The 19,043-nt window shown below is 35.6% G+C and overlaps 1 long non-coding RNA gene across 1 annotated transcript; it reads right to left on the reverse strand.

Moving 5' to 3' along the window:
- Positions 1-11,763: 11,763 nt before the first annotated feature.
- LOC128551478 (uncharacterized) lies at positions 11,764-14,606 on the reverse strand. Its single transcript, XR_008368805.1, has 3 exons — positions 14,324-14,606; positions 13,945-14,001; positions 11,764-13,730 (listed from the first exon to the last, which is right to left on the reverse strand). It is a non-coding gene; the product is annotated as an uncharacterized LOC128551478 (long non-coding RNA).
- Positions 14,607-19,043: the final 4,437 nt, after the last annotated feature.

A 19,043-nucleotide genomic window follows, 5' to 3' on the forward strand; every position in this document is an offset into this window, starting at 1 on the left:
CTTGTGAAAATACAGCAGGTATTTTTTTTAAGGAACAAAATTGTCTTGCCCTAATTCTATACGTCGAAAAACAATTCAGAGAAAAGCTTCAGTATTTCAATTACATCAATTTTTGATCAATTGCCCATACAGTGTTTCTATAGTAAACACTGTCTAACTACATGTACATGAGTGGTATCCAACACTTTATGATCTGGCATAAATTAGATGTCTAAAACTTAGTCCTGCATTTATCACAAGCAGGCCTTTCAATTTTAATATCTGCAATTTAAAATGCTTAAGAAAGATTTGCTGGAATTTTACAGAGTTACTTATTCCAAAACATTAACCTACTATTTCATACAAAAAAAAAATCCCATCTTTCAAATTTGAAACCACAAAGCAAATTACACATGTATACATGCAAGTAAAATCAACACCATAATACTCTATTACTATGGTCTTTAAACTTGCACATGCATATTTTATTCAGTTTTCACTTCTGCTTTCAAACAAAATTTTGAGCCAATGACAGACATTTTATCTTTCTTAAGTTGCATCATTTAAGATGTGACACAACTATCTCACCAACATACAAATGCACAATACTAAATCAAAGAAGAAGCTATAGTAATTAAAACTTCTCTGCCATTAAAGGGGATGTTCATTTCCCAGGGAAACATATTAGCACTCCAGCATGTCAATAATTAATAGTCATCTGCAAATTGGATACACAGTTAGTGGTCAGCCAGATATATTTATCTTGCATATTAATTACCATCACATGTGTTTTATGGTTTGGCTTGATGTTATCAGTCCTTTCTTTTTTCAAGATAAAAAGAGATTAAGGAAACGATGATTTTTGCTGCTGTAGTATTATTGTCTTTGCAATGCCATTCTCGCTATTAATTCTTTGAGGTCGTGTAGTCACAGTTAGTAAACTTTAATTCGTCAATAGTATATAACTACTGAAACAAAATGCAAGTACCAAGTTGGTTAAAGTTCAATTTATTATGGATGCATTTAATAAAAAATAGCATGATGTAATCAATGTCTAATGGATGCAGAACCGCTGGTCAATATCAAATCGTAAATGTTATGTGCGCTTTCTGCAGATGTTCCGTATATACCATTTTTAGTTAAATCAAAATATCTTACTAGATCATAAGTCGACGTATACCAGGGCGGTTCAACCTTTGAATTGGAATCACGCCGACTGGTAGGCATTTGCTTTCCGTGTCCATGTTAATAATGCAATACTATTTGGTATTCCTTTTTACAATATTATGACGGCAAATTGTATCTTTATAATTAAATGAGTTCTTATGAATTTTATTTCAGAATAAATTTGCAGTATAAAATCCATAGAATGAATTCAATACATTACATACACTCAAAGTGGACACCATGTATTGTGTTGGTATGAAACCTGGCCTGGGATTACAACAAAAATTATTCTCACTCAACACCCGAATTTCAAATATACAAAAAATGCGTTATTGCATATATAGATAGGAAAGACCTATGGAAATGTTAGAAGTGTACTGAAAATAAATTTTGGTACCTTTTTGCTTGGTTTACTAGTCATGAGGTGTCTAGATGTAATTATTCAAACTGAGAGCCACATTCTGCAATCAGACTCTGGTAAATTACAGTCATACTGTATAATTACAATGTACTGAACTATACTTAAAAATGTAAAAGACCAATGTAACAATTACATATTCTTGCTCTCTAAAAAGTGTCATTATGCACCTCAAAAGAGGTCATTTCACATTTTATTCTTGTAGCTGTATTAATTACTAGATTATTAATGACAACTCCGTATGTCAATTTGGAATTTTCAAAACTGGGTATAAATTGAAAAAAAAAATGAATAAACTATCAAATAAACAATAATGAGAACAAACTATTTCTGATAAAAAACTAAATATTCGTCTCTGTAGATATTGTTCTTGAAATCCATAAAATAAGATGGAAATATCTCACATATTAGTGAACAGTTTGGTCCTTGATCCCATGCGTTCTGGCTGGGTACATACTGGCTACTTTGACAATTACCAGTTAGTATATCAATGTACTTTTGTTGTTCATTGCAAATATATAGTTTACATGTATAGCACATATTCCTGACTGAGAGATAATCACAGCAGGCCAAATGGTCAAGCTGGAAATAGATGGTCATATTTGCTTCCAGTAATCACTGGGTAATAAAACGATGATTCTTAATAACCTGACAATTAGCTGCATGCTATGACCACCTACCGCTGCCAACATATCCCTTTAAGTTTGGGATTTTTTTTAAAGCATATGTACTTTAGCATATTGTTACCTGGACAACCGTTGCAAAATACTTCCTAAGTGAAGGAAATTTGAGGGCCTCTGGCCTCAGGTTAGGAATTGGTCGTAACGTTCTGCTAAGTGCCTCAGATCCTTCAATGAAGGTATTATTACCCTAAAACACACAAAACACAAGTCAATAGCTTTGACAGGTACAGGATGTTTACATATTTTTCCTCACAAGTGTGCAAGTTTAATGTAATTAAGCATAAAATTGGAAATATATGTACTGATAAATTGGTTTGATCATGACATATCAGAGTATAAGAATACATCGTTGAACTGATGCTTACGCTTAATCACTCAGGCCCACAGCCATCATGATAAGGCTACTACACGTCTTAACTCCAACCTTTGTCAAATTTTCTGATATATCACGCTCATCCAGAATATTTTTCCAGATCCACTGTTGATTATTTTCATTTAAAAATCTGAAAGATGTAGCTAGTAAGAGAAAGCAGTGTTCTACAGCAACTTTTACTGCATACATGACCCTGATTCGCTCACCTGAGTTCAAATGGCTAAATGAAATGAATATTGTGAGTAAAGGTCTGTAAAATCAGAGGATAGGACCATTTCTATTGGTGGCCATGTTTTTCTGACTAATAGATACATTTATACAAGCCACAGACAAGACCAAAATAGCCCATTTTAGGCCTTTTCAGGGGCTGTTACTCTGGAACTCATGGAGTGATATGGCTGGTTCATGAAAGAATACGAGATCTTATGGTGATATAAAATTTGCTTAAAATCCAATCATAAAAATAAAACAGCTATTGTGAAGACAAGCCAGCCTCTGTGTGTGTGTTTTTTGTTGTTGTTTTTTTTTTTTGTTTTGTTTTTTCCATGCCAATTTGGGGTCGAAATTCGACCCATTCACAAAGTCAAAAAGTATCTTTTTTCACATTATTTCTAAGAAAATTCACAATTGTCCATTCATCAAAAAGTGTCATAGATATTAGTTGTGTATCCTAAATAGGATGCAGATTGAAGTGGGATTTTTTTTGTTAAACTGAAAAAGTAGGATTTATGATTTTTGAAAATCCAAAGTAAGTAACAAATTTATTACTGATCGGAAATAAAAGCTTTTTAACTTTGACTTTGAACTGTGTATTTTACTCACCAATTTGTAAATAAATGTATTCATTTATTTTTTGTGCTGAAATTATCGATATCATTGCGACAATTACTTCTATTGTCTTCCGACTTCGAAGCAAACAACTTACCAGCTTAATCAGAGCCAAATGCATGTACTATTTTAAAATTTTATAATCAGCAATAAGCGCCTCCTCAACATGTCAACTGATCTGAATGGTTTACATTTGCAGGTGGTCTCTTAATCAAACACGGTGTTTTCACACTCCAAAACATGACATCTTAAGAAATGCCGACCGTCTTTAGGAGCTGTCAATCATCAAGATTTAAATTGCTTTGAGAAATTACGTCACGGTGTATTGTTTTTGTCGTCCTTTGACAATTGTACATAAAAATGGCGGAATGTGAAGTGAAAAGTGTACACAATTGACATATACTGGATATTAGGGATTTTAAAGGTAAAGTCATCTTGTAAAATTCACTCGACCATTTGGGCGTGAAGGTTGGATTTTATTCTCGACTGATCTGCAAATCACTCGACTAGGGCTTCGGGCTAGCGGTTTTTGTCGAAGACTGAGATCTATGTTTTATTTCCTATGCAAAATGAGAACAACAGAGACTCTTTATCTTTTTTATACAGAATGAGGACAATGGATCCTTTTTCCCTTTCTTAGGCCCAAATGAGGACAACAGATGTTTTTCTCTTTCCTATGCAAAATGAGGACAACAGAGACTCGTTCTTATGCAAAATGAGGACAACAAATTCTTTTTCTCTTTCTTATACAAAATGAGGACAATGGATCCTTTCCCCCTTTTTAGGCCCAAATGAGGACAACAGATGCTTTTTCTCTTTCCTATGCAAAATGAGGACAACAGATTTTTTCCCTTTCTTAGGCTCAAATAAGGACAAAGATGCGTTGCTATAGTATTACTTATAAGCGTACTCGACCTCTCAGTTATCAAGAGTGAGGTGTCAATTAGAGATTGTATTTATAAATCTAAAGATGTGTAAAATTTGATGATGCAGCACTGAATTACACTGAAATTAACACTACTACAACAAAAAGTACAAACTGATTTTATTTATAGCTGATCAGGCCGCCGATGTTCATTTAAAGACAAGATTTTCCTGACTGTTCATATGTACATTTTTAATCAAATACGGTAAATGATGTCATTGACTCAGTGGTTGAAATTCAAACCCATTCCCATCTGTTCCAGGACTGCCTGGTTCTGCATCCATTAGACATCGCAGTTAACTAAAGACCATGTCTGGTGAAGATCCATCAAGTGGTTCATGAGAAGAAGTCATTTAAAGTTTTTTCTATTTTTTAGTTCTGGCAATGTTTTTTTTTATTAAACTTGAGAGGGGTCTATGCCAGGATTCTTCTGACCAAGTTTGGTGTCATTCTGACCAGAAGTTTCAGAGGAGAATATGTTAAAGTAAAAATGTTGACGAGAATGCTGGACGCCGGACCATCCCCCTATGATACTTACATCTCACCCTGAACAAGTTCAGATGAGCTAAAAATCTATGATCTAGGCTTGTGGTTTTGGAGAAGATTTTATAAAAAATTTCTTTTATATATTCCTATATGAAAACAAGTAACACCTGGGTGTTGCAAATTTTGGCTACAGGGGCATGATTCCAACAATCTTGTTAGAGGTCTACTAGACAGTACCAAATATCTTAATCCCTTGGCATTGTTGTTTTTGAGAAGATAATGCTTTTCTTAAATAAGCCCATGTAAAATAAGGGACCCCTGAGTGTCGTCAATTTTGACCCCAGGGGCATGATTTGAAAAAACTTGGTTGAGGTCCGCCAGATAGTGTTTCATACTAAATATTTAAGCCCCAGGACTTGTGTTTTTTAAGAAGATTTTTTGAAGTTTTTCTTATATAACTCTATATGGAAACAAGTTACTCCCTGGGCGTGACGAATTTTGACCCCAGGAAAATGATTTGAACAATCTTGGTAGGAGCCCATAAGACAGTGGAACATACCAAATATCTGTGCCCTGGGCCTTGTGGATTTTTGAGACGATTTTTAAGACGTGTTTCCTAATTAATTCCATGTAAAACAAGGGACCTAACAGGCATGATTTGAGAAAACTTAGAAGTGGACCACTAGACAAGTCCATAAACAGTCAAACCCGTGTTAAAGATCACCTCTGAACAGAGACACCTGTCTCCAAAGACCACGTGTTTTGTTTCCCATTTTAACATTTACACTGCATTTTAACCTGTAAATAAAGACCACCTCCCAAAAAAGACCACATTTCGGCTCTCCCAAGTGTGGTCTTTATTGACAGGATTGACCGTACATGTACCAAATATCTTAGCTCTAGGCCTTTTGGTTTTGGAGAAAAACTTATAAAGTTTTTTCTCTCTGTTGCCATGGAAACCAGATTATGCGTGGAATTACATAAACTAAGAGCTGTCATAAGCTGTCCCCTTTATACATACTCTCACTTTTGCTTAATATGTCCTCATTATGAAAACATACTCTCACTTTTGAAGTGCATAGTCATGTTTTGAAACAATGGGATTTTTTAGATAACAATGAGATTTCAATATTTTTCTGATCTGCAGTTTATTACATTGTACATCAAATGATGACGTCTGTTAAAACACAGGTTTGAACAAAAACTGTCTGATGTAATATAACTGACTGACTAAATCTACCAGCAAGTGATCCAAACTATGCTTTGTACATCCTTTTGTTTTGTACATTCTTTTGCCTGCAAAGTTGGATCATGTACTGGTTGTCACTGTCACTCTCATGAGTATGCCCTGGTTCTCAACAAGCAACCTGCGCCTGTCCTATATAATTGTGAGTTTCCCATTTTGGACAGGCAAGCCTCTTTCAAAACATACAGTGTGCACAGCAGTTGAAAAAAACATACTTTCCACGTTTTATACAAATACAGTGCTACAAAAAAACACGCTTTCTCCTCATCAAATCTTAAAATGAAAATCGCTAAGTTATACCATATAGGCAGGAAATTATTCAAGCCAGAGGCATATCAGCTTTTAACTTTTGACTTTACGACACTGATATGTGCCGATTTGCTGTATGTAGTGCGAATTCATGCAGGCGAGCAGTACGCTTTTTCAGCGCACATCTTTACGAATACTGCGTTATTTACAAAAAAATATTTGCTATACGCGCAAATCGCACATGAAAAATTATCACTGTTTGTGAATAAGAGGCGAACTTTCAGATTCGATACCTTTACTCAAACTCCAATGACATAATCTTAAATAACATTGCACTTTTGTATACATGGAATAAATCAGTAACTCTTGCTATTTCAGGGGCCATAACTCCTAGACTGAGACAAATGGCGTGATATGGCTGCTTTTCAAAAGAAACTTAGAAAGCAAGATCTTATTGATTAAACATAACTAATTGCATGCAAGTCTGGTCAATATCAAGAAATAAATGTGGTCTCTTTCCAGCGATTTTTTTGGCCATTTTGGGAAAGGGTCCGGACCAATTTGGGAAAAATCGCATCATTTTTGCATTTTTTTGTTAAAATTTGGAATTTTTCAATAAAATTAATGCATACAGTAATCATTGTATTTATTTTATTTCAATCCCAGTTCAGAACGGTAGTACTGAACTGGATGCTATTTCAGTCTAACACAGCAGTCTTTTGAGACTTATCTCTAGTGTTGTTCGGGCCTTCCGATTAATCGATCATTGCTCAAAATCCTCACTTCATTTACAATCGATAGCTGGTTTTTAATATTCGATTATTAAGGAAGGAAACTCAAAATACTTTATATATCTTTATATTAACTGTGACTTACAAGCTTACAGCCAGCATTGAAGAGATGTGTCTTTAAAATGATTAAATGCCAAAACAGTTGTATTAAACTAGTTTAGTGCTTAGACCCAAGCGATATTTGAATAAAAGGTTAATTTTAGACTTCTGTACAATTATATATTGCAACACGCCCATTTAAAATATCAAAATATTTATAAGAAACTTGTACATATTGGTAGTTAATTGATCATCAAGTCAAAATCCCCGTCAGATCAATGATGGAGGTTGTTGCCTGGTTCCCATCACTAAACCTACCACATATACAATATATTTTGACATATAATTTGCTGTGAGAAAATAATCGATAAATAATTGATAATTAATCGGTTATGCCAAACCCATAATCGATTGCATTTTTTCGGTCCGATTCCCATCACTACTTATGTCCCTAATTTTTCAAAGATTTAAAGACATCAACAGTGTAACATCCTGACTTAATAAGACATATCAATTCTTTATTGCCTCCTGGCGCTGGTTTCTTATGCTTTTAGACGTCCAATCTAGCCAATAACATGACAAGAAATTTCGCTCAACTGTACAACGAAGAGGTCTCCATGTTGTTTTTTAGTGTTAATATAAGAATTAACACAGTGCAGTGTCATAATTCTACCGTTATTTTAACACTTTGGCCGTGAACATTTAGACATTTCTATTGCAATCGTTGTCAAAACACACTTGCCTTCGAGTTCCAAAGACTATTCCCTTAAATGATAAATCCTGCAAATACTTTGTATGGCCAGCTTGATTATTACATCTAATAATCGAAACAATTCCACCTCGCTGACCGAGCTCTTCACAGTGGTTACTTCCCTTGTATAGGTAGGGCTGTAATGAGTATCCGGGTACTCAGAATTTGACCAAAATTATTTTAGTTCGAGTACGAATATTCCCCATTGTCGAGATCGTTGCCTTGCGATCTTATTCATTAGTTCATGCAAAATGTAAAATTATACGGCGCCTAACATGAAAAATGATTTTAATTCCACATGTTATTTACATAGAGATAAAAATATAACATATGGAACCAAAACCACTCCACCTGCTGGAATCAAGAGTTGCAAAGACTCCAAGTGTTCAGACCCATTAAGTGGCCTTTTATGATGCATGCAAGGGACTGACAGTGGTTGCCATTCTCTTCACTCACCCTGGGAAAGCCCCCGAATCACAGGGGGCATGAATTTATTGATTATAATTTATTGAACATCTAAGTCAATTACATGGTGTCAGTTTCTAAACCGGATGTAAACAAATGTCTTAGGTAGAGTTAGCATTTATATTCGAACTAAAATTAATCTGTCAAAGTGATTAAATCTTTGTCGAATACGAAATTAAATATAAAAAGATAGATACGCAATATCTTTCCAAGAAATTAAGTTTTCTAATCAAAGATGCCAAACAACCACTAAATATTTCAGTTTTCTTTCCACTAGTTTGGGAATGGGGCCGGGGCCTTTACAACTGGGACAAAATGTGTCGTAAAACACCCTAATTGGGATTTTATATTTCAGAATTAATGAACTAACAATAATTTTTAGGCAAGTTTTATGGTAAAAGATAGTACATTTATTATATTCATTCATTAAAAATATTTAGAAAAATCTTCTACAAGCAAATATTCAACTCTCATTGGGCTTGAAATACAACAGACATGACTGTATCCCGTGTTTCATTATAACTTAGATTGTTACCTGAATCAGTCGTCACTGACGCTATTTTTGCTAGTTTTTCTTTATTTTTACTTTCGGTTTCAAATTTACTAGACATAGCCGTTGTAGGTGTAATAATTTGAGCGGTAAACGAATCTGTAGTTTTAAGGTTTGTCTGACGAACAAAACATTAATTTTGACGTTCTTTTAGCGTCACTTTTATTGATTTTCTTTGTATATAATATTTACAATTGTAGATGGCATGTTTACGATCAGCAGACGCTCACATTATCATGCCTTTCATTGATGCGGCTTAAGAGGAAGTAACTACAATTGACTGTTTACGAATACATAAACACGAACGTAATGTATTTCAGAACCTACTTTTCGTGTTATGTTGTTAGAATTTTCAGGCATTTCTTTCAACTTTCAGTTGGGAATTTTGAAGGTAAAATTGGGAAAAAAACATACTATTTCTCATTGAGATTGGGGCCGAACTTCGGCGCCAAATCGACCCGATCAAAAACACTGTATTTGATATTAAAGACTGAAGTCATAAATCGTTGGACTGCAAGTGTGGCTGAACATTACATAAATCTATAAATGAAGTTAACTTGAATATAATTAATACCTGAACAAATCATTAAACATAAGTCAAAACTGTTAAAAATATAATTTTCATAACTGCAAAGTTTAAATTTCATAAAGAAAAAGGTACTTATAGAACAGCCTTGCATTTTTATTACATTATAAGTTGTTGCTGGTGATCCGTGCTTCGATCTGTGAAACTTCAACTCACAGATCGGATCGCCACTTGTCCGACGGTCCACAGCTCTAGCACTAGGTGGGGAAAAGTGTAGTGACTAAGGCTACTTCAAACAGCCTTGCTGTTGGGCTAGTTCTTTAGCGACATGGTTGAGTGTCCTCACTACGTGAGGCCGAAGGTTTGATTCCCTGTCGGGCCGAGGGTTTTTCAGCTGTCTTATTTTCACACGGGAAAAATAATAAAAGAAACATACAGTAACTAAAATGAATCGAAGAATGTGTATAAAAGACAGATTTTTTACCATGATGGTCCGCACCATTATGGTCCGCCATATTGTTACAGTACTTTATGGGTATCAAGAACAAATCGGGCGGACTCGGTAATCTCCGGAATTCTCTGCAATGCATTGTGGGTACCTGGACCAATAGATGCTAAATAACAAAATTCACGGCAAAGAGAATGAAAGAAAATTATTTGAGGACAAGCGTCCCTACATGAGTTTGAATATGCCAAAATTCGGAACGCAAAAGGCACGTTAGAAAAATCAACCGTTTATCTTAGGACAAAAATTTTGTCCTGATATAAACGGCAGTGTCCTAACATAAAAGGTGCGAAAATGAATGATTGTCCCAACATTCTCTCTCTCTCTATCTCTCTCGATTTATCTATCTTGATTTGCGATCGAGAATAAATAAATAAATAATGCAATGTTGTATTTTTAGTTGTATAAGCATATTTATACAAATTTTCATGATCACATTGATTAAATTAATAATCATTTTTTGGGCTAAAAATGTTCTCCCCGATAGTTGTTTTACATAAGAAAGTGGCTAGGATTACGGTAATGTAATCCTAGTTTCCGGTTCTATGAGAACGGAAGTTCCGTATTTCTAGAAAGACCTAGAAGGATATGCTTAGAGTACGGAAGTGTTTATGAGAATGAAATTACCTTAAAACATGCTTACAGTTAATTAAAATATCAATGAAAAAAGGCAATGACAAAAATAAAAATTGGCGTTTCATTTACCATGTTTTGAACTTAAATCATTCAAGAATGACAACGATATTTCCTCCATGCAATTAGTTTAACCCAACATGGCGGCCAGATAATTACGAAATCAATGACAGACCTGTTACTCGCTATTTTAAGTAAAATAGGTAAGTTTACAACAACATAAATGTATATATTTACGTATACAAATACTTCCGTAATCCTAGCCTGTCCTCATAGGGTTATCTAGAGATACGGAACTTCAGTAATCGTAGAATCGGTACTGTAATCCTAGCCACTGCCTTACATAAACTTCCCATATAGCAAAATAGGCTATTTTTAAAACTCGTCCTTTGTTGACACAGTCTGTTTGTTATGTATACTGGGTTCATATAATGTATGAATGCTTAAATGTTATAAAAGAAATACAAGATACATTTCCCCGGCCGAATCTCACGCTTGAACACAAGCGTATGTTGTACATATTACGGTTAAACAATCACTGCCTCGTCTGAAACATCTAATTTACAGAAATTGTTTACGTAATCCAGTTACGTGACATTTAGGCCTAAATCACATTGTCGTCCTTCGCCTTCCACTGCATATATCGCGCAATCACCACGCAGAGTTTTCCTTCCTTACACTCACATTCTCCTCTGCAACAGGCTTATGTTAAGATTTTTACGTTACTTTGAAACGACATTTCACAAGGTTTAAGAATACAGGTTCCCTCAGCACAATCAGTTACTTCAACACAAAGTATCCATAAAAGAAATAATTTACCAGCATTCTAAATGCCCGGACTATATTTTTGTTTCATACAATAGATAGTGTGACGAGCAGCGGTGCAGGAGAGATCGTAGTTGCGTTTTTTGGAGTTACCATATCCACAGGGTCTGTCAATGATCTTCTTCGTTTTGGCTTATGGAGCTAAATAGCGATGAACGCCGCTTACGAGTCTTGGCACTGAAAAAAAAATATATTTGCCAAATATTACCTTAAAATTTTAGAAAATAACGGAGGTGCCTCAGTTCAGTGTTATACGTAAAATATTGGTGCTTTATATCGTGATAAAATCGTGTTTTTAAGAGTAGAAATTGATTTAGAAAATGGTTTCTTTTCTTTTACCGTTTCTACGGATAAAAAATTAATATATTTGTAAAAAAAGACTGTGCGCAAAACATCACTGATCTTTAAAAAATGCAAGAATCGATTTACATTTGCTGAATCTGTACAGCAGTACTCAAACTGTAACGATTATATGGCGAAAACTGCTGAAGATTTTCATTTTGTTTTCATGCAGGTGGAAGCTTAGAAGTTACTTTAGTTCCGTGATAACATCAGTAAAATCAACTTAAGTCTCTAAAGTCGTATTTTTTCACGTACTCGCCTCCTGCTACATAGCGTGTTTACATTTTTAGTACGTTAAAGTTCGTTGCTTATACCAAAAAGTGAAGGCACCGCAAGTTTTGCACCAACAATATAGGATTGATCATACACCGTGTGGTTGAACTGAAATGTTTTGAACCGATGATAAGAGTCAAATAAAGAAAAATGGAACTCTTAAGTATAATAATAGAACAAATGTTTATACAAATTTATAATATCAAAGTCAAATACAGTCAAACCTGTCTACAAAGACTACCCTTTGGAAAGCCAAAATGTGGTCTTTGTTGGGGGTGGTCTTTATTCACAGGTTAAATACACTGTAAATGTTAAAATGGGAAACAAAACATGTGGTCAATAGAGACAGGTGGTTCTGTTCAGAGGTGGTCTTTAATACAGGTTTTACTGTAACAATAAAAAATCTTCCTATAAAATGAAATGATTCATGTTAACTTTCAAGGTTATATTTATTTTCTTATGAATATTCATTGGAAATATTTTAATTTTTGTTGGCCCTTTGCCCTTCGTCTTTATTCTGCAAGAAAATATCAATTTAGCATTGATTTGATAATATTTTCAATTATTAATCTCGCGACAGAAGCGATGTAAACCTATTTCACTATGCCTAGTAGCTATTCTAAACTAAACACAACATGCCAGACATATGGATTACGTTATAGAATAAGGTTGCACTTATACTGCCCTTGTTTGTTTGTATATAAGGTTATTTATAGTCGCATGGGCGACTCTTCCAGAAGACTGTTAGTAATTTTAGTAGGCGGATAGTGCAAGATACAGAAGACTTTCCAATTTCATAAGCTTCCCTGGTTCTTTAGATTGCCAAGTGTAAAGCAACCATACATGAGACTCTTATCTTAATGTTATCAATTCTTTGTTGGAGGAGCTGGAGCTCGAACTCACGATCCCTGGTTTTCGGTCATTATACTGTGCTTGCTTTTTGAGCTAGCTTTTAAAGCGGTAGAGCGTCCGCTTTACATGAGAGATGTCCCGTGCTCGGTTCCCGGTCAGTGTTGAAACATTTTCTGTCTGTAACATTTGGGAGAAAACACGATACTCAAGATAATTGAATGGCGGGGACGCGGCGCGAAAACCCGCTTACACTATCCGGAGCGCGGGCCGAAAGAGATATAATGGCCGACGGGGAGCATCGCTGAGCAAAACTACTCTAATTAGCGTACAGTTAACGTAGCCAGTTTAACATTTTTATGGGCGAAAAGACGAAATAGCACGAATTATCCACCAAACCTTGGAGCGTCACACGGAGGTTCAAACATCCGGAATTCGGGGACGGATTCTAAAACGAAGGGTATAAACATATATTATATAACCACAAGCATTTTATATAAAATAATGATGTAGGAATTTGATAAATTAAACAGTTTGATAAATAATTAGTATTCATAAGTTATTTAAAACACTTGATTATCAAGAATTTAGAATTAGCATCCACACTGTAACTTAGATTTAAATGTAACACTGGTAGTCTCTTTCAACACTAACTTTTACCCCCAAGTAAATGTTACAAACATGGATATTGCACTTTAACATAAACATTAGTCACTTTTCAGTAAATGTGTATTATGCAATTATTTATTCCAAGTTTGTAATTTCTGATGCTCCAGTATGCACCTCCGAATTCATTGTCCATGGCTGTTTTCAACCTAGATGTATACCTACAATGAAAGAAATAAAACATATCTTTGCTTTCTGTGTAAAAATGTTAAATGTTAAAATTTAAAAAAAAAAACGATACAGACTCTATTTTGGTCTCCCATGTAAACATGTTGAAATGTAGATGCAAATTATTAGAAAAAGTGTCATGACTAATTGAATTGAAATATTCAATCATAGCGTTAAAAAGAGAAACCAAACATTCAAAATACTTACAAGTCCTTCGAAAAACAGCTTAGTCTTTCAACATTTTGGGAAGCTGTATACTCTGAACTGTAATGTAATATAAAGCAACTTGATAGTTTTTTAATATATCCTTTTGAAATGAAGTTACTGAAATATTGAATTTTGTTATGACATATATTGAAATCTGTCCGCTTTTGCCATAGTTGATAGAAAATTGGTGCTGAATCTTGTGCAGAAACAAATATATACATGTACTATCTTTGTAGAAATAAAAAGTACAATATGTGTTTACATCAGAGCATAATAAGTATTTTGAAGTTTTATTTATCAGATCTTTCTTAGGTAATTCAATTCCTCAGTTACAGGTTTTGTAATTTTTTGAACGGCAAGGGAAAGAGTTCTTAATTACCTTTTTATCATGCTGGTTGTTTTGGGGCATTCAATGCTTCAAGACACACAGAAACACTCTCTGAAATAAAAAACGTCAAATAATAATTTATGACATAACCAATATGCATAATTAAGTGATTCATTAATTAATTTAATTACAGCCGTCATATCCATAATGTTTCTCATATTTTGATTTAGAAAATATTTCAATTTCTTTCAACTTTCTAACCCTTTCAATGCTTAGAATGAAAACAGCAGCATTTATCACACTATATAGGCAAATTCATAGCATTATCACCAATGCTTTTTAACCTGCTGTTAAGCTAGATTCAATGAATAAAGGTATTGATATTGATGGTACGAGCTGTTCAACTTCGTTGTTTGCTGATGATATAGTATTGATAACAGATACATTCTGAAAATCTACAATGTCTACTGATTGTATTTAATACATATGTTTTGATAATAGAATGAATAATTTTTATAAATGTTGACAAATCAAAGAAAGTACATTTTTAGAAATTCGTCTGTCAGTAGGAGTGATTTTGTAGGGATTCAGTAGTTGAGTATGCCTTTCAGTATAAGCACCTTGGACTTGTTTTGATTGAGCACATGTATTTCTCTGTCACAGCAAATTATGTAGCGAAGTCTGCTAGGAGAGCCCCTGGTTTACTTATAGCGAAGAAACGTTCGGTTTGTTGATTTCCGTATTAAACGTTTACGAGTCACTGTCAGAATAATTTGTATGTTTGATATATTGATAACGTAACACATTAAGCACAGATAGTGCTTGACTCCCTTTCCATGCTATCATTTCTATAATTATTGTTGAATTGCTGTTAATAATAGAATTTGGGTCATTTCTGGCTGATTTGGGTTCATTATGTGGATGGCTGGGTCCAAGCTACGCACATTATGTCATATACAAAAGTTAAATGGAACCAGATATTTGATAGAGCAAGTACTCGTTGTGAAACGTTATGTTTAAATATGGACCAATCAGAAACAAGTTCTAAAAATAGCACGTCTGCTGGGGTATAAATAGATAGATGGATGACAGAGAGCTCATTCGGTATCCAGCGGTTGAAGAAGACACATCGAGGATTCAACTAATAATTTATCCCAGTACCTTGAGAAGGAGGCTATTGCAGTTACCCTGTCAGGGCGGATAAATTATTATAAAGAAGACTTTGAAGTTCTTAGACTAAAGAAGAGTAGCAGAATTTCGATAAGGTTTCGAGCTATAGGGCCAGCGCATAGGAGTTTTACCTTAAAGGTAATTGAATGCTATAGACGATAGCATATATAGGCTGAGCATCGGGAAGCTGAGACAGAGACCCAGAGTTTGGTAATCTACTGAGATAGTAGGAGAGTTCCAGCTTATATACGGTTCAGTATTATTGGCGAAGAACAGCCAAGGCATCGGGGATATACCTATATGGTAGGTGAATGCTACATATGATAGCATATAGGCGCTGAGCATCCAGGAGTCAGGGCAATCATATAGAGTTTGAGAGGACAGAGGCCGAGCATCTATGCGATAGGACTCGTATGTTCTTGATTCAAAGACATTGTCTGACGGGAACTTCAACAAAAAGACCAGTCAAGTATAGAGTCTCCAGCCTAAAGGAGTTTGAGCTAATCATTATTAATTGAAGATTGTTAGTTTGAAGCATTTAGTGATTTGCCTGATCCCTGATATTGTCTAGCTCATAATAGAAATCATTTACGAATCACTGGTACACGAATCATTTAGGCAAGGTAGCGAGAGGAAAATTCTATATATGAGATATTTGGTCTCACCAGGTCTACGTTTTAACAAAGGACATTTTAACATCGTTTGTCAGCTAGTCTAAGACATAGTCACCTTAGCGATTGGACCCAAACCATTGTTAAAGATACTAAAGGCGTAGGCACTTCCCTGGGTCATATAACCAGTATCCTGACAATTTGGGGGCTCGTCCGGGATCTATATCCAAGGAGGTACAGAGACTAGTGGTTTTAACGTTTTGTTGGTGTACAAGAAGGCGCTGTGTCTTAAGGCGGTCTGAGCTATATTGAATTTAGTTTCAGACATAGTTCCAGTTTAAAGCTTAAAGATGAACTACGATAAATGGGTTGAGATGGGCGAACGTATGGGTCTGTCAGGGACACAGCTAATAGAATTTGTAGATAGGAAAGAAAAGGAATATACGGAACGTGAGGAGCGTATGCTGAGACGAGATGAGGAAAGGCGGCGTCATGATGATGAGCAACGTAGGTTTGAGGCTCAAGAAGCTGAGAAAAAACGATTGTTTGAGCTTGAACAGGCCGAGAAGTTACGGCATTATGAAGAAGAACAGGCAGAAAAGAAACGGTTGTTTGAGATTGAACGCTTGAGGGAAGAACGAGCTTTAAAAGAGGAAGAACTGGCTATGAAACAGCAGGAGTTGGAAATGTTAAAAATAAAGGCTGAAGCCGGAGCTTTGATGGATGATAAAGGTACGGAGCATCATAACAGTAAGACACTTCGGCCAAGACTCCCAAAGTTCGAGGAAAGTAAAGATGATATGTATGCATACCTCGAGCGATCTGAACGGTTTGCAAAGAGCCAGGGATGGAAAGAAGAGACCTGGGCTGTGAGCCTCAGCTCATTACTAACAGGAAAAGGCCTGGACGTATATACAAGCATGCATCCAGACCAAGCCAATGACTATCCTGCATTGAAGAAAGCAGTTTTGAAGCGTTATCAGTTGACAGAAGAGGTTTTAGATTGAAATTCAGGGAATGCAAGCCAGAGCGTGGAGAAACTGTTTTTCAGTTTATGGCAAGGCTGGACAGGTATTTCAGCCGATGGACGGAGATGGCAGAAGTTGATGATATGTTTGAAATGCTGAAAGACCTTATGATCAGAGAACAGTTTATCCAAACTTGTTCCAAGGACCTTGCTTTATTTCTAAAGAAAAGAGTTGCAAAGTCGAGAGCTGAAATTACACAGTTGGCAGAACAATATATTGAAGCTCATGGTGGCTCTATTACATCTAACCGGATGAATAGAAGTAATTTGTCATGCAGCAAGGAGCCACAGGCTTCGACCGAGGTTCAGCCAGTGTCTCAGTCTACACAAAGAGAAAAGCCAGCTTTTAAGAAGCCTATATGTTTCATATGTAATAAGGAAGGTCATATAGCACGAGAATGCAGAGACCTATCCAAGAGGAAAGTAAGCGGTGCAGCTTTAGCTACTAGGGGATCCTATGAGGAAAGACAGAGAAATAGACATGGAAGGCAAGAGTCTACATCCACAGACTGGAGAAAGGAAGGCCAAGCGCAGAAAGACAGACAGTCGGATAACAGAAAAGTTGCAGCCTCAGTTATAGCAATATCATTAGATGACGAACGGTTAAAAGACTGCATAGAAGATGGACGACTTATGTTAGCACATGGAAAATTGATTTCGGTCATAGCAAGCACCTGTACCATTGATTCAACAAACGGTGAAAGGAACTTGATATTGAAGAAAGGATATATAGGCGATAAAGAAATTCAAGTTTTGAGAAATACAGGGTGTGAACTGGCAGCTGTCAAGAAAGATCTTGTATCAAAGAATCAAATGTTAGATAAGAGGTACCTTATGGTTGCGATCGATGGACGTTCAAGGACAGTTCCTGCAGCAAAGATACGGGCTGATACATCATATTTTAGAGGTGAAATTGAGATAATGGTTGTGCCGAACATGATATGCGATTTGATAATCGGTAATATAAAGGGAGTTTCCGATAAGCCGGACATAAACTGGAAAACACGAGATGAAAGACAGTCTTCATCCGGTAAGGATATTGCTGCAACTGGAATGACGGAAACCCAGCATGCAATAAATGTGGGTATTACGGAACCCTCTGAGGGTTGCGAAGTCAAAGAGCAAACGTTTGATGTTGCGCCAATGAAAATTGCTTAGAAAGATGATGAGACGTTGAAGAAACTTTGGACTTATGCTAAAGATAAGGCGAAACTGAAAACAAAAAGAGGTTTCAGGTTTCATTATGAAGTGAGAGAAAACGTTTTATATAGAATCTTCGTGAAGAACAAGGGCAGAGTTGTTAAACAGATAGTAGTCCCAACAAAGTTCAGGAGAAATGTTATGACATTAGCTCATCAGTCAATAGCCAGGGGACACTTATCAGCTAAAAAGACACTTGATAAAATACGAACGAGTTTTCATCGGCCAGGCATCACAAATGAAGTTACAAGGTTTTGCCGGTCATGTGATGTATGCCAGAAAGAAAAGACTGACCTGGCATCAAAGAGCAGTTACGGTAGAATTGGTTTGCAAGAATATAGGCATCATGATAGAACAGAAAGAAACTGGAAACAACCTGATGACAAACCAGAGTCACACAATTTGGATGATCAAGGTTTCAAACTGTATCATGAGAGGTCATCTATTAAGTACGTAATTAGAGGATCACGTTGGCATAACAGAAAGGGTATATCTGATAGAGGTATTAACAGACGAGATGTTAGGGGTTATAAAGATCATGGCCCAAATAAATCTGACCATAAGAAGTCATGGAGACAAAATGACATGAGAGATGATCTCGGTAAAGGGTTTATACATAGGTCTGACAGAAGCTATCGTGTACAAGGAGGTTTTGGTGATAACAATTATTATTTCAACAGAAAAGATGACAGGTACTCTTACGATTAGAGAAACAAATGAATATCATTCATGACGATAGTAAAATAAAAAGGTCTGGAGATAA

The sequence above is a fragment of the Mercenaria mercenaria genome, unplaced genomic scaffold (genome assembly GCF_021730395.1).
Source record: "Mercenaria mercenaria strain notata unplaced genomic scaffold, MADL_Memer_1 contig_1134, whole genome shotgun sequence".
NCBI classification, from domain to species: Eukaryota; Metazoa; Mollusca; class Bivalvia; order Venerida; family Veneridae; genus Mercenaria; species Mercenaria mercenaria.